Genomic DNA, 7,163 nt, shown 5'->3' with positions numbered 1-7,163 from the left:
AGTGACTGGCAGAGGGAGTCCCTCTGTGTGCAGGAGTCTGGAATGCAAATCCAAGTATTACATGCTGGAGGGAAGCTGACTGCAGAATGAACAGGAAGAAGATGCCAAGTAGCTTATTTTACATATAGGTGCTTTTATTCTAGCAAAATTTCTTTGGTGCAGAGGAAATATACCTAATCTGTGATAATATAGTCCTGCCAGATGACAGACTGCTGCTCATCAGTCTGAGACATGCTTATTTTCCTTTCTCTTAAAAAAAAAAAAAAATCTAACTTGCCTGTTGAATGCTTTTTGAATTATTATGTTTTCTGTATGTAAAACAGTAACACAGCAGCCAGGCAATAAGGTAACATGTTCAGTGTGCCATAATCAGATGGGACCAAATGTATCCTTGGTACAACTCTATTAACTTTGATGGGATTACAGGAGAGAAAAGTACAGCCCATTGACATTAAGGGGGAAATTTTTCCTGGATAGAGAGCTGCAATATCTCTATAGGTAATACTGATGTGATTGTTCCGTGTCTTGGAGGCAGTCATTACAATTAATGGAGTGAGTCTACATGATATACAGTGTTTTGTTGTATGTCTTTTTTTTTTTTATTTAGCAGGCTGATACTGCATTTTTATGTGTACTATTTCTGCTCAAGAGTAATAGCTGTGATTTCATGCTCCCACTGCTCAGTGTGCAGTCTCTGGACTGAATAGAGGAAGTGTTTCTAAGGAAATAACATGACTAGGGACAGAAACTGCTAAGCAAATGGTACAGGTGGATGTGATTTACTGCTGACCAAGTCTCATTTGAACTGTTTGGCACACCTATAAATTAACAGAACAGATGGTTTTTTAATTAGTTCTGTCATTTCATTTTCTGTATTCTTAATACATGTCAGGCTGTGTGTCAGGGAGCATTAGCATCAATTTCAAGTGATACAAGAACATTCCTAGCAAGAATAAGCTGATAATAACAATAACAAAACATAATTAGAGTACAAATTGGGAGGTCTGCAGCTTTATAAACCTAGATTTATGAGACTTCAGAGATTTGCTCAAAATGAGAAATGCCTTAAACTCTCTGCAAACCATTAGTTCTGTGCAGACCTAGAGCAGGGTTTTCTGGCTTCCTGTAGTGGGATAGGCCTTGCTAATGTGAATTGCCTGAGAAGAGCTCCTGAATTTATAAATTTGATTTACCGGATTCCACCTTCCCCAAAGGGCAGAATCATATGCCTAGCCACTAAAGTGCCTTTTAGGTTCAGAGATGGCAGTAAAAGATTTAGTTACACTTCCCTTCTGACAAAAGTGGTATTTGTCCAAGTGCAAAATCCTTTCTTTGCCATTTCCAGCCAGGCTAGTGGAACTGCTTCCAAGTACAAGGTAGCAGTAGAATTTGTTTCAAGTATGGCAGCAACTGTTCCACTCCCATATGAAATTAAATTGTAGTGTTTTCTTATGAAAAAGCAAAATAATATCATATACTTTTATTAGAAAAATATTTCAGAATACTGATGGTGTTGTTTACATGATGATAGTTAACGAGATAAAGTATAATCTACATAAAAACAAATTCTACATGACTGTATAGAATTAGAATGCCACACTGTTCATATAGTTTAAGCTGCAAAGATTGCTTTTTATGCATTTATAACTCTCTGTGGCAAACTGGATAAAATACTCATTTCCTCCAAATTTATCTCTGTAGGAAGTATCTTAGAAGGATGGCAGGCCATACATCACAAGTAGAATCAACATCTAAGTTAAAGCAAATAGCTTTAATCATAGACTTTCAAAATGTATTCCTCTTTTCATGTGCAGAAAATGGATAACATGTAAACAAGCCTAATCAGAGCAGTATTTCCAGCAGCAGAATCCCAGGGGAATTAAAAAGGGAGTCCTCATCACAGGGACAAAATGGTGGTTGGTAGGCTTTCCATCCCTTTGACATTTTTTCTGCGATATTACACAATGTAATAAAGCAGTGGGAATGGCTTTATTTAATATACAGCTTAAAAGTCTGGCATGTGTTTATTTAGGGCTATCTTATTTTGATATCTCACTAGTTAAAACACACACAGAAAAGTGGTTGGGTTTTTTTTTTTCCCAAGAATAAGGAAAGTATTTAAACCTGAGTGACTATGCAAGTACAAGTTATTACCTTGTTTTTTTATTTAGTCTTAGCCCACTTGCTGTCTTTTGAGCAAAATCTTCTCAGCATCTCATGAAAAGCAATTGTCAGCAACAGACCTTCTGTTCACAGAGCAGGCAATATGCTATCTGATAGGTAAATGCTGGTTAAAATCTCCTCCCCAGTTCAGAACTGGGGAAAGGCTATAGCCTAATCATATAGTTGCTGGTTCTCCTGTGGTAGGGTATTTGGCCTTGGCCATTGGCAGTATCCTGAATGTGCTGCAGCCAGCTCTAGATTTTTTGTGAGATTTTTAATTTCAAAAATGTTACTTTGCAGATTTTGAAAAACTTAACTCTGGATATTTTAAATTTCAGATCTGAAGTTGAATAATCTTAAATTGATACTTTATATTGTCGGAGGATGTGTCTGGGAGTCTTCAAATATGGGAGGGGTATGCTGACTCAGACCTGAATATACTCTGCATATATTCAGGCTCTGACAGATGACAGCCCTGTGCATAGTTTTCTCTTCCTCACTTGCACAGTCCTAGAAAAGTCTTTTTAGTATCTGGATTACTTCATAGCTGATGCTTTAACTTGCAATGGCAGTGCAGGATCTGATCTTCAGATTTGCTGCCCAGAGGGTTTGACAGATGGATCTGTGCCTGCATGTCAGTGGGCTTGGGTGGCTCTGCCCTGCCACCTCTGCAAGGAGCACACTGTGTTTCTGCAGAGCTTTTCAGTCTGCCAGGCACCCAGAGTCACCCTGAAAGGACCTGAGATAGCCTGGCCCTCTCCTGAGCAGTTAGATGAGTTTTTAAACAATGTTTGGAATTCTGTAGCTTTGAGGGGACAGGCAATGTTATGGAGGCTGTCTTTGGCCATAGGAATGAGTAATGCTAGAAACTGATGATTAGAGCAGGAGGCAGGATCTCTGTTGGAGCCCTGCTATCATCCCTGCCCAGGCTATATGGCTTTGGATACAGAGATGACACTGATCTCATTAACAAAGTAAATTTTGATCTGATACTAGGGTTTTTTTTTTTTGTTATTGTTGTTTATGTATATACATATATAGAAATAAATACATATATTTACAGGAATAGAAGTTTTGCGTACACAAGGACTACAGCACATCAAAGAAAATCAGCATAGACCAGGTTAATACCAAAGATTTGCCCCATTGCAAAGCCTGTGGCTGTGCTTGCCACAGAGTGCAATAGACAGTAAAATCCTCAGTTTGAAAAGGATTTGGGCATGTTGCTGGATGAAACACTAATTAAGGTTATTAAATATTTAAGGCACCATCTCCGCTTCAGGAAGCCCTTAAAGCAGTTGGCACCTGAGGTTAAGGGAGGATGCTGGGTGATTGTTGCTATGTGCCTCCTTCTATTCTTCCTTGGGCATGAGTTATTAGCATATGACTGGAGGCTGGTGCTAGGCTACCTAGAACTTTTATCTAACTCAGTATGGGTTCTCCTAGGGTTTTTTGTATTCTTATTACCATTGATTTCCAAAGCAAAATTTCAGGACAGAAAAATCTATGCCATCAAAAGAAGGGAGATTCTGGGGAAACCAAAAAAAAGTCTATATAAGAACCTTTTTTCTTCTCAAAATCTATGAACTGTGACAGCAAAAGAACACCAGATGATGTGAAATGGAAGGTAAAGGTGAAGTAGGGAGGAGACAACATGTGCTAAATTTGCATGCCTGTGCTTTTAAGTTCCTAACACAATCAAAAGTGTTTTCATCAGCGTTCAAACCATGGCCCTTGGTGTAAAGAGCACATGACTTAAATCCTAACTAGCAGCTTGCTGAGGTAGCTGCTGAACAGACTCAACACCTCAATAAAAATAATGTGTGTTTCTGGGGAGCCCTGTAACAGATTATTCATGTCTAAAAGCAGATTCTGAAAAATTATGTTGTGCTAGGCATAACATCATGTTTGTTTGTAATTGTCTGGGGCCTGAGTAAGAATAGAGAAGATACTCCAAAACGTTTTGTAGCAGTGGGGAGGAAGATCCTTATGGGACAATAAATAGTGGATTAATGTAGGTTCATCAAGACAATCTTGAATAAATAGCCTTCCTTCATTCTGCAGCTGGTTTTACTTGTATTATTCATTTTTTATAACAATTTCCAGAGTTCACAAGTTCATGATTCCTTAATATAGGTGATTTTTCATCAAATAGTTCTTAACAGAATTGTGGTGTTCATTATTCATTAATTCAGTATTTGCTATTTATTTTGTCATCTTTTGTTTAAATATATTTAAAATATAAATGTAGAAATATATTTAATCAGGAGGTACAAATACTGTCTGGTAACTTAGGACTAGTTGTGAACTGTGAACAGCAAGCAGACAAAATGGAACAGTTTGACATCAGAAATCATATATTCAAATTAGTTGGCAAGTGCTTTCCATTAAGGAATTTTCTAATATAAATGATTACTTGTTCATGGTCCGTTTGAAGCAAAATATAAATTTCCTGGTCAACATACACTCAGTTTTAGTTAAATACTTGTATGGAATGAGTCTCTTGTTAGCTGCCCTGGAAGTTGGATTTCATGAAAGCAAACACACCCAGCATGGGAAATAAAGAAGAGTTCTTAGAGATATGCACATGCCTGCAGGGCTATGATGTTACTGGTATCACAGAGATGTGGTGGGATGGCCCTTGGGACTGGAGTGTTGGAATGGATGGACGTAGGCTCTTTGGGAAGGACAGTCAAGGGAGGAGAGGAGGGGGTTTCACTCTCAATGTCGATGACCAGCTGGAGTGTATGGAGCTCCACCTGGGGGTGGATGAGGACTGACTGAGAGCTTATGGGTCAGGACTGAAGGGAGGGCAGGGACAGGAGACATAGTGGAGTCTGCTACTGGCCACCTGGCCAGGAAAACAGGCAGATGAATCTTTTCATAGACAAGCAGGAGCAACTTCCTATTACAAGTCCAGGTCCTTATGGGGGACATCAAGCAACCTGATATGAGTTGGAGGGGAAACACAGAAGGGCATAAGCAATACAGTATGCTGGACTATAGATGCAGTATATTTTACTGATTTATGATTTTTCTCTCCCTTCCTTTGTGGTCACCCAAGTCAGCATGTAGCAAGATCTCTGCACTTTGTTAAAGTAGTCCAGTGGGAAGCATCATAACAGGATAATTCTGAGACTATCACTAGACACACACACAAGTAACAGACAGAAAGTGATGTACTATTAGACTTTGAACAAACTTCCAAATTACTTACAAGAACAAAAACAATCAGTTCTGCCTCTGGCAATAAGAAGCAAGTGACCTCAGGGTTTGTTTTCTAATGCTGAATTGCCTTTCTGCTGAACCATACCACACTGATGATGAAGTACCAAGGATATTTAAACAGCTTATGATAACCTGATTTTTAAGCCCTGTGATTAATCATCTCTGGAGTCTCAGGCATACACAGGTAGCAGCATTGTGGGAGGTGCTGGTAAAAGTATTTTGTCTTTTTTTTTTTTTTTTTTTTTTTCCCCTTTGGTGATGAATGCTACAAAATTCTTTGACTTTGAGTGTATTTCTACCATGTGAGAAAAATGGTAATCAGAAGTTAAATCTTTCTTCCAGTGAAGAATCAGTCTTTCTGGGCGTACTTTGAAAATCTGTTTTCTCTATGGCATCTTTTATTTAGAAGCTACCTTCATGCCCTAGTAGAATATAAGGCTGCATGCCACGTTGGGAACCTGATCTTCAGAATGGAAATGATTTTTCAGACACGTGCTTTAGCTTAGGTTTGCTGTGATGAGGTGGTGAACCCCAGCTGCTGGTCAACAGGCATGGAGACCACAAATCTAGCTGCAACACATTTGTTTGCAAATTTAGAGATTTGTGGGTAGTAAAGAAGATGCAGCAACTATCACTGCCTCTTCACTTACGTTGATAGTCCTTTTACCTGATGGTAACCCAGTGGTGGCGAAAATACAACTGCTGTCAGAAACCAGAGATCCGTGGGAAGAGACATAGAGAAGTGTACTTTTAGCAGTGTTTTAAGACAGAAGAATAAGATAATACTTCTGGCAAGTTACCTATTCAAATGGAATCTCCTAAGATTCCACAGTCTCACTCGGCAAGGATGCAGGATAAAAAGAGATGTGAGGATGTCACATTTCCCCATGACCTGCCAGACCCAAGCAATAAATATTTAACTGGGTTTTATTAAACACTGCATTTCCTGCTTATGCAAGCTCCTTCTCTCCTCTAGCAACAGAAATATGGCAGCAGTGGCCAAAATGGAAAACATGGATCTGGCATTGACCAGTCACCAGAATATCTGCTGTTCTCTTTGTGTAGGGAACGTGAACATTCTTGGAGATTAGAGTAGGTGGAATGGTCTTCAGTATGCACTGCAGAATAACATTTCAGAGGGTTCAGTTTGAAGCATTATGCAAAAAAAATAGAACTTGAAAAATACTGCACTATCCACCCATGAAAATTTGCATAATAATTTAATATTACCTCTGTTTCTTACAGCTCTTGCAGCTAAGTACAGTAGCTGTATTAAGGAAAAAATGTTAAGAAAAAAAGAGACATGATTTTTCCATGCTATCTGGGACGATCAGATATCATAGGTACAGTGTACAAAGCCGCATTCAGGATTAATTTAAATGGTGTACAGGAAACTAAAAAAGCACACTCATCTTGTATATTTTAATCATTGTTTTACTGGCTCACATTGGCAATAATGTCTTAATTCAATAAGTCTCAAGTCAGTAGTTCAGTCTTAAATCTTGGACAGCTGGTAGAAATTTTAATAGAATTCAGCAATTTAGTCAATATATGAGAACTGAGATAAGCAAATTAAGACCTACCAGAGATCGGATATAAAATTAGAGACAGTATAATTTTTGATGGGCCATGACCTCAGCAGCTAGGAATTGTCATTTCTCTGTGAAATTAGATAAAGGGATAATGAAGCCATTACCTTTGAAATTATAAACAAATAGTAATGCTGCAGGACAGGCAAAGTAAGCTATTTCCAGCATCTGGAGTATCTGATG

The sequence above is a fragment of the Lonchura striata genome, chromosome 2 (assembly GCF_050655825.1).
Source record: "Lonchura striata isolate lonStrDom1 chromosome 2, ASM5065582v1, whole genome shotgun sequence".
In the NCBI taxonomy this organism is placed as follows: domain Eukaryota; kingdom Metazoa; phylum Chordata; class Aves; order Passeriformes; family Estrildidae; genus Lonchura; species Lonchura striata.
The sequence above is the reverse complement of the archived record's forward strand: the minus strand, read 5'-3'. Positions refer to the sequence as shown.